Consider the following 21,128-nt stretch of genomic DNA (forward strand, 5'->3'; position numbering starts at 1 on the left):
GACCTGGGGGTGCTTTACCACTGAACTACATCCCCAGTCTTTTTTATTTTGAGACAGCTCTCATTAAGTTGTTTAGGGACTCATTAAGTTGCTGAAGCTGGCTTTGAACCTGCGATCTTCCTGCTTTAGCCTCCCAAGTTGCTGGATTCCAGGTGTGTGCCACTTTGGTGGCACATTTTGTGTTAGAGGAAAAAAGAGGAGGCCTGCCAAGACAATGCAGAACAGGAGTCCTGTATTTTTCTCCAAAACCAGGCTTTTGCCCTGTGGAGAAGGCTCTGGAAATACAGAAAAGGTCTGAGTTAGGGAGAATGAGTTTTAGGAAAGAAGGCAACACCCATTTTGACATTGATAACCAAGACAGAATGGTTACTGGTTTGACCTGTGTGTATCATGTGTCTGTGACTGTGTCATCCACTACTTTGGATCCTCAGGAGCTCACCTCTGCCCACAAAATAAGGTTTTGTGCTAGTAATAAAGTTATGGGGGAAGCATGAGAGTTGGAATAAGGAAAAATTTTGTCACTGTCAAGTTAGAATTTACAATCATGTGTTGTTTACAATAGAATTTATGACTCAGTTGATTAGAGCTTTAGTATAGAAGTGAAAGTACAGAATATGCTCTGGAGATGGAGGTTAGTGCTATAAATATTCCTGTATAAAAAGGGTACATGATACTGTGGCAGTTATAAATTTTCATTTTGATTCTTCAACTCAAGAGAACAACAACAACAATAAAAAAGCTATCTTAAGTATATAAGTTGTCAATGGCAAGAATTAATAGAAATCAGTCCCCTTCGGGCCTTCTCAAGTCTGATACTGTAGGCAATGAATTGTTCCTATGTATTTCAGGATTGGGAGTGCAAATCTATGCCTGGAAAATATTTTCTAGTTCACTACCATTAATCTGGTGTTGTGACACTTAAGCAGGAAGTATTGAGGTCCTCTTACCTCACATAGCACATGATCCAGGGACACTACTGACCCAGAGGAATAGTTCAATGATGTTTTTTGCCAGATTTTAATGGTAACCTCAGCCACACTTGTGGAAAGGTAACATGAACTTGCATAGAACATAATTTAGCATTAAATGATGTATCTGTTTCAGCATCCATTCCATTCTCCTTTATTAACATGAAAAATTTAGAGGCACTTCCACTGGAGAAAAAAAGCTACCTCTGATTAATCATTTGAGAATATTTTCTTTTTCATTTCATTTCTATTTTTTAATATTTATTTATTTTTATGTGGTGCTGAGGATCAAACTCAGTGCCTCACGTGTACGAAGCAGGTGCTCTACCACTGAGCTACAGCCCTCATTTCTTTTCTTTTTTTCTCATAGGGCTGCAGATCAAACCCAGGGCCTCAAGCATGCTAGGCTGTGTCATCCACCAGTGAGCCACTTCCACCCCCAAAATGTTTTCTTTTTTTTTTTTTTTTAATAATATTTATTTATTTATTTTTAAAGTTTTCAGTGGACACAACATCTTTGTTTGTATGTGGTGCTGAGGATCGAACCCGGGCCGCACGCATGCCAGGCAAGCACACTACCACTTGAGCCACATCCCCAGCCCTTTTCCCAAAATGTTTTCATTCGATTTTTCTAACTGGGTTTGTTTCCCTTTCCAGCAGAGATCACCACCATTCCCAAGGCTCTGGTGGGCTGTACCTCTCAAGTGACAATGGTCAAACCAGCACTCTGACTTGGATTCTAACTTTGTTTCTGTTCTGGGGACCCTCCTTCAGCAAAAAGAACAAATTGCCCCCAAAATTATGATAGCTAAAAGTTAAGAGCTTCTATGTAAAGAAGTCTATAGATTGACAAACATAATTAAAGCTCAAAATGATCAAAGAGGCAGAAGACCTGAACAGGCACTTCATAAGAGAAGAAATATGGGTGGTATACAACCACTTGGCAAATGTTGAACTTGAATAATTATTTTTTAAAAATTTCAATGATAAGTGATTTATCACAAGGACATGACAATATTCAATATTGCGGAAGTTGAAACAAGTATTCTTTAAAATGCTGGTTGCAGGGGCTGGGGCTATAGATCAGTGGCAGAGCGCTTGTCTAGCATGTGTGAGGCACTGAGTTCAACCCTTCGTACCACATAAAAAAATAAATAAAATGAAGGCATGATGTCCATCTACAACTACAAAAAAAATTTTTTTAAGAGAGAGTGAGAGAGGAGAGAGAGTGAGAGAGAGAGAGAATTTTTAATATTTTTATTTTTTTTTAGTTCTTGGCGGACACAACATCTCTGTTTGTATGTGGTGCTGAGGATCGAACCCGGGCCGCACGCATGCCAGGTGAGCGCGATACCGCTTGAGCCACATCCCCAGCCCCCCAAAAAAATTTTTAAATGCTGGTAGCAACACAAATTGATTCACAAACATATTTGTCACAATATTATTTATGATATTAAATAATAATGTAATAAAACATAATATAAATAATAAACAAAAATGATAGATTAGGATTTAGCTATACCATATATTGCAATATATATGGAGTATGTATATATATCTACATACTATATATTTTATGTATATAATATACACCAATAACAATTTTTCAATGGGCTGAGGGTGAAGATCAGTGGTAGAGTGCTTGCGTAGCATGCAGGAGGCCCTGGTTTTGATCATTAGCACTACAAAAAAAAATATTGTTTAATATTTATCAATAGATAAATGGATAAAAAAAATGTGGCATTTATATACCATGGAATATTACGCAGCACTAAAAAATGACAAAATCACGGAATTTGCAGGGAAATGGATGGCACTAGAGCAGATTATGCTTAGTGAAGCTAGCCAATCCCTAAAAAACAAATACCAAATGTCTTCTTTGATATAATGAGAGCAACTAAGAGCAGAACAGTGAGGCTGAGCAGGAAGAAAAGACTAGCATTAAACAGAGACATGAGGCGGGAGGGAAAGGGAGGAAAAAAAAAAAAAGGGAAATCACATGGAAATGGAGGGAGACCCTCATTGTAATACAAAATTATATAGAAGAGTTTACGAGGGGAATGGGATAACAAACATGGAGGGAAATGAATTTCAATAGATGGGGTAGAGAGAGAAGATGGGAGGGAAGGGGAGGGGGGATTATAGAGGATAGTAAAGGTAGCAGAATACAACAGTCACTAATATGGCAGTATGTAAAAATGTGATGTGTAGCCGATGTGATTCTGCAATCTGTATTTGGGGTAAAAATGGGAGTTCATAACCCAATTGATTCTAATCTATGAAATATGATGTGTCATGAGTTTTGTAATGTTGTGAACATCCAATAAAAAAAAAAAAGAAGCATCTCTAATGACATTAGAATATGCTCATGTTATAATGTTCACATATAACTATGTAAAAATATATTTATTTTTGTCGTGATCTCAACAATGTATAATATTATAATAAAAGGAAAAAAGTATCAAGCTGAGATACTGATTCTGAAATTTAATGAGATGCCAGGTAACCTTAGGCAATTCACTTTATTCAGTGAGTTTCAATTCTCTCATCTGTAAACAAGAACACTAATATGTGTTCAGGAAGCTGTTGCCAATATTCACTGAGGTATTAAGTTTGTTAGTCCTGTATTGGACACATAATAAGTTGCAAATGTTATTATTTCATTTTTATCCAGACTTCTTCATTTTTGTAAGCAAAGTGTTTATGATTGTCTTTTGCAGCCTTAATTCCCACTTCCCTCTTAGTATAACTTGTACCTTCATCAAGCTACACTTGCACAGATTTCTACACTTGATCTTAGCCACAAGTTCAAGAAGCAATAACTCCTACTGGTTTCTAAACATACTTCTAAAGTTTTCTTCTAAAGTTTTCTTCCACTCCTCTCTCGCTATCAAAATGTTACTCAGAATCCAGCAATTCACTCCTAAGTATATACTCAAGAAATAAATGTAGACACACACACACAAAAAAAAAAAAAAAAAGAGAAGAAGAAGAAACTTATATTTTTTCACAACAGCCCAAAGGGAAGACAGTGGAGACATCTATGCACTAATGGGTAAATTAGAAGAGGTGTATCCACATAATGGAATATTATGTAGCACTAAAAAGGAATGAAGTACTAGCATATGCTACAACATACATGAACCTTGAAAACAGAATGCTAAATGAAAGAAGCCAGTTGCAAGGGACCATATAGTACATGATTCTTTTTATATGAAGTGTCTACCACATTTATAGAGTCAGAAACCAGATTAATGGTTGTCCAGGACTTGGATGGAATTAGTGGTGGTGGTGGTGGTGGTGATGGTGAAATGATAGCTAAAGAATGGATTAATAAAAGAGTTTAAAATTGTGATCAATCTTGAAAATATGCTAAAAGCCGTTAAATTTTGTGATTTAAATGGATAAATTGTATAGTAGAGAAATTGCCTCAAAATACCTTGTAGCTACTGTCAAATCAACCACTGCAGATCCTAGATTGTCAGCTTGCTCAAGTAAACAAGTACTCTGAGATTTATAGTTATGCAACCAGCCCCACCATCTGTCCATCCACACCACACGTGGCATTGTGGAATGGGGACAGGAGGTCAGAACTACAGCAACTGCCTTCATAACCCCAGGCCTCTTGGGCTTTCCCATGGCAAAGGACAATGTGGGAAGGAACATTGGAAGCCACTCCTCTTGTCCCAGTGTTGACCCCAGCTTGTTCTCTGGGCCCATGGAAAGGGGCAGGCCCTCCTGGGCTGTGGGCTCAGTTAGCACCCTGTCCAATGATGCTAACTGAATCCCAGGCACCAGATGACCAGGAGAGGTGGTGCAAGTAGATTCATTCTCCTCCCATCCAGGGAACAGCGCCCAGGGTGGCCTGCCCTTCTGTGGCCTGGAGGAAAACTGGCTCTGGAGGAAAGAAGGTAAAAGAGGCAATGGGGACCCCACTGCCAAGAGCACACAGTTCACTCATTCGGAGAATGTTTATGAGCACCCATAAGGCCCCAGGGGTCCTTTTGGGCAGTTCTCGTGGTGGATGACATGCTGATGGGACCTTACACACAGTGCACTGTAGACTCAAGAGGAAAGACGCAGGCCAGACCAGCCTGGGAGAAGCAAGGAAGAGACACTGGTGAGAAATTCCCAGGGGCTACTGCCATTAGATGTGAAGAGCAGAAGACAGTTTGGGAGCCCACAAGAGGAAAAGAGACTCTAACATGACACTTCACTGACAGGACCCTCAAACAGGGCTCCTCCCAGGCCCCAGGTTTGAGAGATAGTGCCACAGGTCCCCAGCTGGGCAGCCTGGATCAAGAAGAGGTCAATGCACTCTCCTGGCCTTCCCTTTGCTCTGCAGTAACCTCACCACACTGATGTCATCTGTGCTTTCCTCTATCAGCACTGAGCTGACCACAGAAGGCTGCAAGGTCCAGAGGACAGCTGGCACTGTCCTAAGCCAAGCTTCCCCAGAGCATTTCCCAACCAGGAATGTGCGTCTCTCCCATCTCATCCATGGTGCCAAGGTATCTACCTGGGGGTTGGGTGTTGACTGCGCCTCCCTGTGCACCTCCCTGTGCCCGCTGAAAAGTCAATGCCCTTCCCAACAGAGGAGCCTCTAGGATTCGGTAGGCAAGAGAATGGCCTCAAGGGTGATTGCTGTGGCAGTACTTTCAAGTTTCTTTTCATGTGCACTGTGCTAGGTGCACTAACAATCCAGCAAAGTTCACCCATGAGTTACCCCCACTTTGCAAGGCTCAGAAAAGCTTGCTGGGTGGGAAATGGTATGGCAGGAATGTGCCAGAACCTAACATCTGCCAGGTATGTGCAGGGACTTTGAATATTTTCTCTAGCAAGTAGCTCTTTCCAACCACAGAACAAACCTACCAAGCAGAGTCAGAAGCACACTTGCTGTGCCCTGCTTCTCCTGTGTCCACTTCACCAGGGCCCCACTCCAGGCTGCAGACACACTGGAAACTGGGTAGAGTCTGGAAGGCCCACTGGCCAGCTAGAGGCGTCTGAGAGCATGTCTGAGAGCATACCCTTTCTAGTAGGCTGTACTGAAGTCATTCACCCAGTCTCCCCTCCCTAAACCCATCTCCACTGCCCCTGGCACCTTCCTCCCCTCTCCCCCATCCTAGAGGCAAAAGGGAAAGTCCCAGGCAAGCTCTCAGCATGGTCCTTGGCATCCAAGGTATAAGTGACCAATCCTGGTGGATTTCCAAGCTTATTTCTACTGGTTTTTCACCAGGGTTTAGCTGGATTCCCTTTCAAAACCCAAAGTTATTTCCTTTCCCTTCCCATGGGGACTCTGAATTTGCAGTGTTCTCTGGCCCAGACATGTTCTCAGAGAATCCTTGATTTTCCCCGTTCTTCTCTCATGCAGCAGCCACCTGCATTCCTCTCCACTCAGCTGAGAACCAGCAAGATGGGGAGGAGCCAAGTCCAGAATCCCCAACAGCAGGCCCCTCAGCTACCTCAAATCTAGCCTCAAGAGCCTCACAGAGGCCCAAAAGAAACTAGTGACCTGTCAGCCCCCAGGACATGCCAGGCACCCTGCATTTCTGTCTTCTAATATTCTTTTCACTAAAGTCCTACTTTCTCTAGTCAAATGCCAGTGTCTTCTCGATACCCAGAATTATCTGGACCTCTGGGTCACTTGGCTAAGCTTCAATTATCCAATGACATAAGTTGGTCTTGGTTCTGGCCACTCCCATACTGCTGACTCTGGTGTCAGGGGGAGGGCCACCTGAAAAACAGGAACCCCAGGAAAAAGATGGGGCCTGTTGCCAGCAAATCAGCTTCCTGCCAGGGCAGGCTGGTACCTAGACCTGTGACTAGGAACTGAAGCCAACAGCCAGGTAATTCCATTACCCCTTTGTAGTTTAGGACTGTAAGCACGAAGGAGGCAAAGGCAGAGGAATGGAAGAACCAGGGCTTGCTTAGAGATAGAGTGCATCTGGATTCATCCAGGAAAGCAGGAACAGAGTCCCATTCAGGGGTAGGAGGAGTCTGTGAATAGGTCACTGGGGAAGGATTGGGAGAAGGGTGTGAGATCAGCACAGGAGGTGAGAGGTGAGGGGTGAATTGTCTCCCCCCCCCCCCAGGTTGGAGTAGACATGGCACTTAGTAAAGAGAATGGAGGCTGCCCCTTCTTCAAAGAAGAGCATTGTAAGGATGGGCCTCACACACTAATCTGTATCAGAAAACTAATTGGCAAGAACATTCATGTGGGCCCACACATCCTGTGGCCTCTCCAGCCCAGAATCAGCCAGGCCAATGATGGAGATAGGCAAGCCCATTCCTGTGATACAAAGGACTCCCCTAGGGGCCTGTTTTGTTTCCCTAAGGTTCTCACCAACTCTTTCCAGTAGACTGTACTACAGTCATTCATCCAATCTCCCCTCCCCAAACCATGTACTCTCTAAGGGTCATGACACACATCATGGTGGTCAGCCCGGGGCCTAACTGGGCCCCCTCCCTCTGTTCTCTCACAGTGTTTCCCTCACTGAAAGCCATGCCACTTGTCCATTCTCAGGTCTATATCTCAGAAGATCCCGCTTCACACATAACTCCACTGGGCCTCTGGAATGATCGATTACTGTGGGTTAGAACTTGTTAGCAGGGCCAGATATGAGCCTGCAACATTACCAAGAAGGAAAGGGTAAGTAACAGGAAAAAGCTGGGGAGAGAGATGGTCCCAGGATGGGGACATTCTGAGAACACTTTGAACAGGTTTGTCTGCTTTTCTTTCAGAAAAGCACAGTCCCTCTGTAATGAGGGAGATGGGGTGATGTTTCGGATGCCACCTGGTGGCCATGGCAGGTAAAAAGCACTTTGTAGCCTCTGCTGGTCTGTGACTCAGGTGGAGAGGAAAAGAGTGGAGAATTTGATTGGGTTTGGGGGGTCCTCTTCCTCCCTGACATACAGCAGACATTGGAGGAATCCTTACTACCAAAATTAATGCTTGACCTTTCCTCCTTTAAAACCAGCACCATAGTTTCACATCTATGATATGCTACTCCTGAATTAACTGGTCCATCTTATTGTCAGACTATTTTTCATAAAGTAGAACTTTGATTCATTTTTCTGTTCAGAAATTATTTTTGTCTTTCTATTGCATAATTAGTCAAACAACTGGCATTTCAGGCCTTCCATCTTTGCTCCCAGCTCTTGTAGGAGTCTCACTTCGGATTCTTTAGCCAAGGTGGAACTGGCCTTCTGGAAAAGTCTGTAGTCTTCCTCACTGTCTGCTCTGGCTCATGCTGCTTTTCCTGGATGCAAACAGAGAGGAAGCCAGTATCTTGACCATGAAAATACTGATTGCAAAGACTGATTCCACCAGAAGTTGTCTCTCTGATTTTCCATTTCTTTGCCTGTAAAGCAGAGATTAGAAAAACCCCACCCCAGAAGATCCCGTGAGAATTAACTAATCTCATGCACTGTAAAATGTCTGGCCTTTGGAGAGTTAATAAATGGCAACTACACTTTATTTTTGTTTCTTCAAACATTACTCGCCCTTCAAAGTCCACCTCAATGGCCATTTCCTTCCAAATTTCCTTCCTGTCCCAACCACTCTCCTTCCTCTGCACCACTCTGAGTCTCTGTCCCTCAAGCTTCTGTTCCCACACTTGTCACACAGTCCACCCATACTCCTCCCAGCTGGGATCTCTGTGGAAGTGGCCATCAGTACAGTGTCTTGGTGCAAGGAGGTGACAGGCAAACCTGCCACACGGGTGGCTTCCATGTCAAGGATGGAAGTGGAGAGCTGGTGCCGCAAAGACCAGCAACCAGGAATTGCTCTGAGTCTGGAATCAAAATGAGCCTCAAGTCTCAGAGCTACTGACTACTGGCTTTTCAGAAATAATTGTTTTTCTAAATATGACAATACTCATGATCATTGCAGGTAAAAGAATGAACAAGATAAAAAGCACCTGTAATTACATCAACCAGAGATGACCACCCCTAATTTCTAATTAGCTTTACTCTCTGTATTCCTGTAAGTATAATATACACATAAAATTTACTTTCTGTTACACGGTAGGTGTGTATTCCAGCATCTTCTCCACAATTTGTGAGGAGCATTTTTGCATTTCACTAAATATCATCCATCAACATTGTTATCTCTGCATATTTGCTCATTGTATGAGTATGCCATAATTTTTAAACTTTTTTATCATTGTATATTTAGGTGTCCCTTTTGGCTTTGAAAGAAATTGTTATCAAAGATGCTGACAGAAATATCAGGATGCTTCTTGGATTTGTGATTATGAGAATGAAGAAAAAAAGTTCTTGCTTCTGAATGCACGTTCAGGAAACTGTTACTTGCTGAGTGGTTTCACCAGCTGCTCTAGCTGTTGCATGAATGTCCATCTCTTTCCCAGGTTCTGAGGAGACAACCCAGCTTAGAAATGGAAAAGTGGTTGGATCTGTGTTTGCAAGAATGGATGGGCTGCAGAGGTCACATTCCAGTGACCGGGTGGGCTCTGGGTGCTGCGTGCACACTTTCTTGCAGTGCTATAGCTAACAGATCTCTTTGTTCCATCTTGTTGTTTTTTTTTTAAGAGAGAGTGAGAGAGAGAGAGAGAGAGAGAGAGAGAGAGAATTTTTAATATTTATTTTTTAGTTCTCGGCGGACACAACATCTTTGTTGGTATGTGGTGCTGAGGATCGAACCCGGGTCGCATGCATGCCAGGCGAGCGCGCTACCGCTTGAGCCACATCCCCAGCCCTTTGTTCCATCTTGTAACTTGGTTTGTTCCTCTATGCTTATTAGAAGTAAAATATTTTTGACTCTCAGGAAACCTTGTTTGTTGCAGGGACAAGAAACCAGAAAAGAAGTAGAAATCATCATTCCACTCCTGTAGCTGCAGAAAGTGGCTGTCCTGTTGTGTGTCCTCAGAGCTTCCCGTGTCTCTCCCTCACGGTATTTTGTGTAACTACATGCCATAAATTACTTGTGTACATGTCACATTCCCTATCATAATCTAAATTCTGCACAGCTGGGCCACATGGTCTTGTTTGCAGCTTTGTCTCTGGAGCTAAGCATCAGAATGGACTTACCGTTGGTGCGTAGTTGGTCTATGAATTCAGACTGGAATGAGGACTCCACTTGGAAGGATGTGTGTCACATCCAGTCATAGGGCCATCGGAGACTGGGACAGGAAGATGTCTTGAGTGACAACTCTGAGACCCTGAAATGGTGTTGGCAGAGTGTACCCAAAAGGATGTCCTAGAGCTCCAATCTGTCCTATTCACGGGCTTTGGACACACAGCCAGCTGTGCCAGGGTTGGAAGCGGGTGTTGGTGACTGGCTCTGCAAGTAAGAAGAATCACCTTCTATAGGGTGCTCTTCCCCAGGCCCTGTGGACATTCTCTTTCTCTTGCATGCTTTTCTTAACTCTCTGGTCCCCATGCCTTGCATCTGCCTTTCAAATGCACATGGAGCCCTTTCCATCCCCACTCCACCCAGTCTAACATCAGAAATCCTCATTTCTGCATCTCTGTAGGAGAAGCTATAGGAAGAGCTGACAGTTCTAGCTGCATCAGGCAGGAACTCTGCTGAGAAGTGATAGTGCTGATGGATTGCTTGGGTGTTCATGAGCACGTGGCATCTCATCACACTCAGCAGGGAGGCAGGATCATGGCCACGGAACAAGTTTCCATGGACTCAGGGAACTGAAGACTTACTTCCTTATTTCTGTTGCTGGCATCATCTGTCTCCCACATTGGTTTGATTGGTTCCCCAATCTGTGGAAATCTTCCATAGAAGACATGGACAGATAGATGTGGATATCCAGGAGAATCCTCTGGAAATGGAAAGGAAGCTGAAGATCTCATTCAAAAAGAATCCCTTTGGGGACATGGAAAATGCAAAATGTATTCAACAGGACTTGTGAAATAGGGGCAGTGATGGAAGGGAAGGAGGAAGATAAAGTGAGTCATTTTGATGAGTATATGGGGCTCTTCCAGTCTATTTTCTTGGTTTCCTGAGTAGGGAGAGCTGCCACAGGACTTCATAAACCACAACTTTCCAATGAGTGTGGTTGGTTCATTTTGATGTATTGAGCAGCAGGGGCTTGTGGAAGTCCTGGAAAGGTAAGCAGTCTGGTGTTTATGGCATAGAAACAGGTGGGGAAGATGGCCTTGTATGTAGACCACTCTGACCTGCCTGCTTGATCTGCCATGTTTGGAGCTGCGAACTTGGGCATGCTGATTTTAGTCTTGTTTTCTGCACAGATGACTAGGGGTATGTTGATGAAACTCAGTCTTATGCCCAGGGTTCTTTCTATGGACAAGATATTTCCCATGTCTTCCATTAACACTCTGCCATAGTGAGCCCTGGTTATAGGAAGTGGGTCCTGTTGTCTGTGCTAATTGGGGTGAAGGGTTAAGAGTGAATATGTCAAATATAGGAGATGGTTTGAAGTTTGCCATTTCCTGCAGAAGCTGGACTGTGCATCTCCCCAGGGTTCCTTTTCCTAGAATACAGAAGGGAACTTGTCACAGGGGTTCTTGAAAACTTCTAGGAGGATGAACCATAAGTTTCCCTCTTACAGACTCTGCTATCTCTGGGCAATTGTCAGGATCTAGTATAGCTGGTAACTCAGAAGAAGCTGGTTGGGATGGCCGTGGTGTGAAAAAGGATGCACATGGGCTGTGGAAATAAGGTGGTCCTCCTCCCAGTGTCTAAATGAGGATAACATGTCACCAATATATCACAACAAAGGAATGGGACCAATTCATCAGGTGGGCTAACTGGCATCCTGTTGAAGGAGTGCTTTTGGTTCTGATGGGCCAAAGTTCTGTGGCGTCATTATAAAGTCCTCCAGGAGGTGCTCTCATTCAAAGACTCCTTTCCATTTCTTTCCAGACCAGTGGTCACCATTCCATTCTGCTGGTTTTAGCTTCTGGAAATGGAACTATAGATGTGGACAGTTCTGGACCCAATTTACCACCAACTGCAGTGTGTGGACTGCACAAGAATGGATGCTCTGGGAAAATAATGAAAATAGTTTTGTGCATTAGAGAACATGGTTTATAAAGCTTTATGCAATTTGCTATTTAGACTTAACAGCCCTTCAGGTCTTTAGGGAAGGTGCCATTATTGCCACTTTGCAGATAGGTCAACCAGTTTCAAAAACAACTTCTCCAGAACCATATCACTTGTAAGTTACTGAGCCAACAATCTAATTCAAAGACAGGTATTTAACTCAAGTTCAAATTCAAGGCTCTTAGGTTTTGCTGACATTGTCAAGAGGTTGCCTTAGCCTCTGATCCCCTCTGTTTGCCCATTTTAATAGAAAAGTCAAGTGCCTGCAGAGTCCGGAGGATGTGGAGAAGTATTGGACACAAAATCATCAGGAGATTCCACTTGATTACCACATTTGCAATTTCTGGAGTAAAGTTGGATATCATCAGAATTCAGAGGACTTGCTGAGATTTCTCAAGCCGTGTTGCATAACCTGTGTCCTGTAGCATGTGGGCTGATCCACACACAAGGGGCATGTGCAGCACTGTGCAGGGAAGAGCAACAGGATGTACCCCAGTTAAATAACCATGAGTAAAGCAGTCTGTCCTGGCCTTGAATTCTCAGAATGGGGAGACTTGTCACATGATGAACCTCCCCAAGTTCATTCAAAGCACTGCTGATCACAGGCCTTTTCCAGAATTCCAAATTTCCCAAAGGGAACAAGAAAACACCTGCTGTTTCTTTCCCTGCTGCTCAGAATCACATTGTTGGCTTCCTGTTTCTCCCCTCTGTCTCAAAGTCCAGTGTTACAAATCAGAGAGACGTCCTGGTGCTATTGTGGGTGAGAGGCAGCAGTTCCCCTTACCTTTCCACCAAGTTGATCTAACATAAGATGATTGGCACTGCTGCAGTTTCTCATCCTTTTCCCCCAAACAAAACAAGCACTTTGTCTCGGCACAGTGGCACATGCCTATAATCCCAGTGGCTCGGGAGGCTGAGGCAGGAGGATGGCAAGTTCAAAGCCAGTCTCAGCAGAGGGGGGACGCTAAGCAACTCAGTGAAACCCTGTATCTAAATAAAATACAAAATAGGGCTGGGGATGTGGCACTTTGGAGTGTGTCTCACTGGCTGGTACAATGAAGCATGGGCACTGACCTATCTAAAAATGTTCACTGACCCATTCCAGTATAAACAGGAAGTTTACCTCCTTTATAGTGTTTGGGACTGAGGCAGAAGTTTCATGCATCCAACAGCCACTTTTTGAATCTTGTTTTAGAACACCTAGAAGGGGCAAATTGAATTTTCAAGGTACTCAGCACAGCCCTTAATCCCTTGTCTAGGATCAAGATCTCCTTATGGCAGACTCAGGGAATGCCCACCCCCACCCCACTTCAGACCAATGAAAAAAAGGACCCCTTAGGACTAAGACAAAAATACCTCTCAAGAGAAATAAAAACAGCCAAGCCAGCTCTTGGTCTTATAGGGTTTATAGCCATACCAGAAAATTAGGAATTAAAAGGTGAACTGGTCTTCAAGGATAACATTCCAGGAGATGAGAGGCTGGGGAACTCAGCTCAGCTTCTGACACTGTGTGGTCTATAGAAGTCCCAGCTAAAGCCATACAAAGCAGGGTCTGCACTATTCTGAAAATAATAATGTCAGAGACTTTATAAGATGATAAGAGGCAACTCCAAGTGGTGAGGGTCAAATCATGCATAGTCACCATGGTAACCACATTTACCTTTACCTTATTATCATATAAAGATGCTCACCCCTATACAGAGGCTTAAGATAGTAATGAGACATGTGTCACATGAAGAATCATGATAGAGAAAAGCGCAGGTGTGATGGAAGTCCCACCTCTACCTGAGATGACATCAACAGGCCCAGGCTCTGCCCACCCCAGAGATGCCATAAAACCTAATCCACTTTTGTCTTTCTTGGAGCCAGCCTCACCCCTCCCTCTCAGTGCTGTGATTCCCTTCTGGCTTGAGCAGAAGTCCATTATAAAGCCTTGCCTGTGCTTAATTCTTTCTGGGTCCAGTGTTTGTTTCTACAACTCTGAATCCAACAACCTGAGTTTGCTTAACACTTATGGGGACACTCAAATACTAGAGACTTTGATGTGGATGGAGACCCTGCCCCTTAAGATCTGACTGCAGGGGCTCCTCCTGCCATTAACCTTATCCTGGCTATGGGTGTGGGTGAGTAGGGGAGTGCCCTTCTCCACTAATTAAGGGACAGCTCAAGGGGAGACCATGAAGGAGTCCATTGGCTGAGCCTGGTAGGGAGGCTGCACCTCTCAGTCCCTGGCTGTGTTAGGCAGCTTTTTGTCACTGTGAACAAAATTCCTGACCAGAACAACCTAAGGGAGGAAAAGTTTATTTTGGCGTTTGTGAAGCAGAAAGTCAAGGTAGAAGGTTTTGGTGGAGGAAGTCGTCTCTGTTCCTGGCAGCCAAGAAGCAGAAAATGCTGCAGGCATGCTCCACTTGCCTAAGTCTCCACCCAATCCTCCAAAGTAGAATGGACTGATTAGGTCACAGCTCTCACAACCCAGTCATTTCACCTCTGAACACTCCTGCGTTAACACAGGAGCTTTTGGGGGACACCTCAGATCCAAACCATAACACTGACCTTGCTCCCACCCTAATCCATGTTGGCCCTTTGAGGGGCTTTTAGTGGAAATTAGCTCAAAACTACGATGAATTCCAGCAGCCTCAGCTCCTCCCACTGCCCTTTCATCACCTCTTCCACTTGGACTCAGCCTCCCCAGCCACCACCTGCTCCCTGAGAATTCTCCTCTTAACCCAGCCCTGCTTGTGCTCTACCTGCACATGACCTTCCCCTTCCCATCTCTCCCCTCTTCTAACCCCTGACCCCAGTTCCCTCGTAGCCCCTTTCTTCCTGTCCCTCAAAACTTGCAAAGAGAGAGAAAGTTTCCCTGACAGGATTCATGGCCATCCGCACACTCTGTCCTCTCCTCTCCCCTCTCCCAGGCGGCCACAGATTCCCTACCTAGGAAGGAAGCAGAAGCTTAGTGGGAGCTGCTGCTCTTAGACTCCCTTTCCTTGGCTCTCTCTTGGCTAGGCCAGGCTGTGCCCCTGTTCCCTGTTTCTCCAGATAAAAATCTCAGTGTCCATCTGTGACTTGCCCGTGTTAGAACCTGGCCCTAAGACACAGAGATCAGTCTCATGATCCAACAGAGGGAGCACCTGGCACAGTCATCCCTTGGGATCCCAGAAGGCTATGTGGAAGTTAGGTTGAGGGAGGACACAGCTGTGATGAGATCCTGGAACAGGTGCCTCCCTTTCATGACATCTGTGGGGTAGGGTCCACCTGTGCGAGCAGACTGCATCCTGGGAACTCTGTATATATATCAACATTCAGCTCCTGTTTTCTGCTTTTTCAGCCTAAGGTATTTTTTTGACAAAGAACTTGTCACTGAGTTCAGTGGACGAAGGCAGGTTGTTAGAAAAGCTGTTGGTGAAATTGGTTTTGCCCAAAATAGTAAGAAAAATGCAGGTTTTACATTCAAGTTCCTGACACTGACTCAGCAGCCATTGTCTTCTGCCAGAAGATGGAAGTTTTTAACCCTCCTGGAAAGAGTAGAAGATCACTCCTTTCCATTTGGGAAAATCATTTGGTGGGTTTTTCATGGTTACTTATCATACTTTAAGCAGCGTGGGGTGGCACACGCCTCTAATCCCAACCTCTTGGGAGGCTGAAATAGGAGGATGGCAAGTTCAAGACCAGCCTCAGCAACTTAATGAAGCCCAGTCTCAAAAAATACAAAGGGCTGGGGCATTGCTCAGTGGTAAAGTGACCCTGGGTTAAGTCCTCAAAAACAGAAAAAAATAAGTTATCATACTTTATCTGAATCATGAATCTTTCATTCTTTCCTCAAGGCTTAATTAATATTGCCCTAAAGTTGTTGGAAAAGTGACTTCATGCAATCGAGGTGGCACTTTCAGGTATGAACAAGCTGAGATGTGTACAGACTTGCAAAGTTTACCTTACAAGCTTCCTTAGCCTCAGTTTGACATTGGGTTTCCTCATCTAGCTGAAGATGGTGTGGTGACAGGATGTGGCCCACACAGGCGTGAGTATTGCCCCATAAACAGGACACTAGAAATCACCATCAGTATAGAGTGTGGCCTGGGTGAGTTCCTCAGCATGGGGGAGGGGTTGGAGAGAAAACAAGGAGTGGTGGCAGCGATCTGGGATCTGACTCTCTGCAGGAACCCCTGCTCCATGACTCTGTAGAGGGAGAAAGAAAACAATTATGGAGGCTCCGAGATCAGATCCCTGAGAAGAGGGTGAGGATGAAGGGTGTGGTGGGATCACAGGGGAAAGCCCACCACACGTAGGCAGCTCGCGCAGCTTCTGTGAGGCTCTAGCTGTGCACCCAAGCTGGGGAGGTTTGGTGTCTTAAGCTCAGAGAAACAAGTGGAAAGAGCCTTTGTTAGATAGAGTCAAAGGACTGTAAGTGATAATGAAGTTGGGCCACGTAGAGGCTACTAGGCTATATAGATGAGGGTAAAAGCTTTATATTTAGCTCCTTCCTTCCTTTAAAAGTTGCATGGCAAGAGGGGTTTGCTCTGTTCCCTGGAGCTGCCTGTGTAGTTGTGTGTGTGTGTGTGTGTGTGTGTGTGTGTGTGTGTGTGTGTGTGTGGTGACTGACGCTCAACCCAGTTGTGGTGCCTCCTTACTAGATGACTCATTCTCAGCAGGTTGGGTGATTTGAAGATACATAAATCTTTGGAAACTGAGATGTGAAGTTTTCATAACAGAGATGTTGTAGGAAATGTCATCATCTCTGTGAATCATCCCCACTGTGTGGGCCCTGGGGACTGGATAGATGCACTTGCTTCTGCTGTGTGCTGTGGGGACTCACTGTGCTGGGCAGAGGGGGCCGCTCTGGGGGCTTCCCTCCTACAAACAGCACAGTGCAAAGGAGATTGTGTGGGAACCAGGCCAGGGTTCACATTGTGGGCCACTGGATTTCTTTCAACACACGAGATTCATTTGTTCCTCTCCTTCTTCACATCCCATGACCTCCAGGCAGAGCCTTTCTCTGCAGATGACGAGGAGACATCTGTAGTTCCACACCAGCTTTGGAGCACGTTGGGAGGTTTCTAGCTCCACAGGGTTATCACAAACCATTTCTGGTTCCTTTGTGGCTAGAAGTGGGGAGGTAGGATCCTGCGGCCCAGATGTCCCATCTTTCTATGGTCCTCAGTTCCTGAAAGCTCAATGCACTCATGAGTACCAGAGGTCTGTGACTTGCCAAAGTTAAGTCACAGACTCAGTTCAGTAATTACAGATTCCTGGAGTGGCCAGGAGCTTTGCAGTTCAAGGGTGCAGAATAGGTACCCTTCCCTCCTGTGAGGATCTGTCAGGTGTCCAAGCAGCTCTACCCGGGGGAATATCAATGGGGATTTTTCAGTCTCATGGGGGAACACATTCCGCTGTGGGCAGCTCTGCTTTCTTCCCATTATGGAGCCCTTTCTGCTGTGCCCGACATTGGACTGAGGGACAGAGATCACTGATACTTAGACCTTTTTCCTCAGGAGCTCACCTTCTCCTTTTTAGGACTTTCTTCTATGGATCCATTTGCTTCCCATCTACCATCTGAAGTGACAGCCTTTCAAGAGTTGGAAAGAACATAGTGACCATGTTTCTCCATAGTAATCTGTTCTCCAGGTTAAAACGTTCTGTTTTATCACAAAAGCAGGCACCATGACATGGTGTCCAGAGGAGATGTTATGCAGTAATTAAAGATGTGGGCTCTGAATTTGCACAGATTTGGCTTCAAACACCACACTCTATATTTTACCATGTGACAGAACTTGATAGTGGGACCAAGTTGCCTAACGTCTCTTTCAGTTGCCTTGTCTGTACCTACTTGAGCCAATATGATTGTGTGAGCATCATGCAAGCTACTATCCACAAAGGCCATGACTCAGTGCCTGGCATATCTTAAAACCCATTTCAGAGTGCTCACCATGCTGGTTGCCAATTCCCATTATTGGAAAACATACCCCATAGGCAATCTGACAGACCTGGGGTGCCACTACTTCTGGTGGATCTAGATTTGGGGGATCCATGAGGGCACTCACAGGAACAGATGTCCAAGCTAAGAACTGAGAAATGAGGAGGATTTAGACTCTTAAAGAGGAAATGAAGAGAGAGGACGTTTCTAGGAAGGGGTGGGGAGGGCATGTACCAAAGCCCATAGGGGACAGAGGGCACAGCTTAGTGAAGGTGCATCATTGTGGTTGGAGCAGAGATGGGGAGGAACAGAGAGGTGAAAAGGACCACACTGCTGTGTAAGCATGGAAGGCCAGCAAGGGTCTCTTTGGGCATGACATGTTACTGGACTTTGTCCTGAGGGCCACTGAAGGGGCCATTGAAGGGTTCAAAGCACAGGAGTGACATGATACATTTGTGTTCTCCTAATTCTAGGGGAGACAGCCTGTTCGAAGGCATTCTATGAAAAGTTCTTTGAAAACAGAAGTAAGGTGCACAAGCAAGTTGTTATAAGGACGTGAGAGTAATATGGTTATTTTATGGGTGTTAGCAGCAAGAAGCTTGGGGGTTTAAGTTGGGGCAGATCCTCAGAATGGGCAGGGGTCCTAGAACCAGAAATAAGGCATTGGGCAATGGTTCTCAAAAGTTCTCTGAGGAGCCCTGGAGTTTCCTGTGACCTTTTCAGGGAGTTGTGAGGTACTCTTTTACCCAATAACATATCTGTTCAAGGCCATATTTTCTTCATCTATGCCAACCAAAGCAACAATTACAACAGACTGAATGCAGAAGCAGGCAGGAGGATATAACCCTTGTCTATCCTCCTGCCAAGACATTGAGGAGACTTGCAAATATGTGACACATTGCCTCATTTCTCAATAAAACATTTTTTGCTTTGTTTTAGAATAGTTTTTTTTTATTAAAAATGTCGTGTTTACATGTATTAGGTTTGTAATGATTTTTGAATGAACAATATTTTAAAATTTCCTCAGTTTTAATTTCTAATGAAGCCATATGGATAGATATAATCCAATTAGCAAAACATTTTTGGAGTTTGTAAAACTTTTAAGGCCTACAAAGGAGTTCTGAAAATAAAACATTTGAGAACCAATTATGTAGAGACTTGAGCCTGAGAGAGCTGAAGGAGATTTCATAGCACAGAGGCAAAGAACAGGTGAGACCAGGAGGAGATCCTGGATATTCACACATTCATTCATTCAAACATTCATGAAGTCTCATTAAGTGCCAGGCCCTAGGTCAAGTGCTAAGGGCTTTGAAATGCATGAGACACAACCTGTACCTTCATGGATCTAGGGAAACCAATATTTAAACAGCGACAGTGTGACGAGTGCCACAGTTGAAGGGGGAGACATGAGGGACAAAGTTCCCAGTTAGTCCCAGGAACTCTTTTAGTGCCACAGGCAGGTGCCCAGGAATTGTGAGGAGACGCGCGGTCATTGCCACTTGCTTGCTTCCTTGCTGTTTGAACAGCACTGGTGTTCAGCTTGGAGGAGCCAGGGGTTGGAGGAGGAAGCATTAGTCGACCAAGGCCTCGGGCGATGAATAGTTGAGAGCTTAGCCCTAGTGGGTCTCAAAGGGCTCGTAAGAGGTCAATGTCTACTGATATTTCTCTATCATTTTACGATTACAAAATAATAAAAATAAAACTGGGATTTCATTCTTAAATTTTTACCTAACATACAGTCCCTGTTTTAAAAAGTCAAATAATACAGAGTGTCAAATGCCCTCCCTGCAGTCACCATGGAAAGTCTGCTGTATCATCTCGGCCACTTTCAAGACACACCCAAGTCTACATGAGCTTCAGACAGAGAAGCTGTGGTTGTTTGATGTGTGAGGTCAACGCAATACCCTCTGTGAGCTGATGGTGACAAGAGCAGTGTGGAGATTCTCCTAGGGCTCCAATGGCTGATGGCAACAGAGGCAGTGCAAGAGGATCTCTTGGTGCACTTTGTGGAGAATAAATCACACCTCTGAATAACCACAGGGAGCTGCCGGCTCCCAGAAAAGCCAGAATCAGGAGTTTGCTTCTGCAGGACACTTCTGGGTCCTGGGCTGGCTCTCCCAGTGCCCCCTTCCTTCCCTCTTCTCTCTCCCCAGGCACTGGCCCATTTTGCTTCCTCCTGACCTACCTCTGCCTGCAGCTTTGGTGTCCTTTTCTCCCTGGTACCCTGCCTCACAGCCCTTTCCCTGTCCTCCTGTTTTTGACACAAGCCTAGGACTTCTTGGGATTTTTCAAATACTCTTCCTGCCGGGAACATTTTCTACTTTTGGCTCTTGAACACCAGAGAGTTTGATGAGGTATTTTGGAAGTATATGCCCTTCAAAGTGGTAATGATAGATTTCAAAAATGGTGGATTTGAGGAAGGGTGCACTTTTCAGTTGCTCCATGGCCCCAGAGTCAAGCAGCAGGAGTACTGCTTAGCAACATGGGTAACAGAAGGAATTCACTGGTATTCAATATTAGATCATTAGAGACCCATAATGACCCAGAAATTCATGGGCTTTGAAGAAGGACAAGAAAGTACATTGGAAGCCAGGTGCAGTAGCACATGCCCATAATCTGGGAGGCAGAGGCAGGAGGATTGCAAGCTCAAAGCCAGACTGAGCAATTTAGCAAGGCCCTAAGCAACTTAGGAAGACCCTGTCTCAAAATGAAAAATAAAAAGAGCTGGTGAGGGCTGCGGATGTGGCTCAAGTGGTAGCGCGCTCGCCTGGCATGCGTGCGGCCCGGGTTCGATCCTCAGCACCACATACAAACAAAGATGTTGTGTCCGCCGAAAACTAAAAAAAAAAAAAAAAAAAAAAAAAAAAAAAAAAAAAATTAAAATTTCTCTCTCTCTCTCTCTCTCTCTCTCAAAAAAATAAATAAAAAAATAAAAAATAATAAAAGAGCTGTTGATATAGCTCAGTGGTTAAGCACCCCAGGAGTCAATCCCTGGTATGAAAGAAAGAAAGAACAAACATTGAAGCCAAGCTTGTGGTGGCAGCAGTGCCAGTTCAGTGCAGAAGAGAAGAGTGACACAAACAGAGAGAAACACATTGAACAAATTTTGAAAAACCAGCCTCTAGCTCAGAGCAAAGCCTGTCCAAGGAAGGGACATGACCTTTGTACTTGGAAAGACCCACAGAACACTCCTAGGCACATTCCCACCCTG

The sequence above is a fragment of the Spermophilus citellus genome, assembly GCF_964194105.1.
Source record: "Spermophilus citellus genome assembly, chromosome: 15".
In the NCBI taxonomy this organism is placed as follows: domain Eukaryota; kingdom Metazoa; phylum Chordata; class Mammalia; order Rodentia; family Sciuridae; genus Spermophilus; species Spermophilus citellus.